Genomic DNA, 476 nt, shown 5'->3' on the forward strand with positions numbered 1-476 from the left:
ACACACACACACCTGCATGTCTGACAGACAGAAACCAGTAGTGTTTAATGTCTCTAAGGTAAAGACTCCATAGCTCCTCTCTGTGTTCCCCGATGAGGAACATCACTAAGACACAAGTATGTTGATGAGGTGACACAATGGCACACACACACAAAAACACACACACACACACACACACACACACACACCTTAAACTTTTCAGACTAAAGTGAATTCACTTATTAGAGCTTTATCAGTGACAAATAATAATAAATAAAAAACACAAAGACTTATTTTTTAAAATGTTCATTCTTTAAAAGTTCTTGTGTTTCACAGTCTTAAGTACTATTATGGATATTTTATCATTGAATCTCACAAAACTCTTGACCTGAAAAATATTATTTCTGAAGTCCAGACAAATAATTTAAATATCCTCAAACTGAGTTGATCATCAGAGATATCGTAATTATTACTAAGCAGAAGGAGCAGATGTTTAA

Source organism: Tachysurus vachellii, chromosome 22 (genome assembly GCF_030014155.1).
Source record: "Tachysurus vachellii isolate PV-2020 chromosome 22, HZAU_Pvac_v1, whole genome shotgun sequence".
NCBI lineage: Eukaryota > Metazoa > Chordata > Actinopteri > Siluriformes > Bagridae > Tachysurus > Tachysurus vachellii.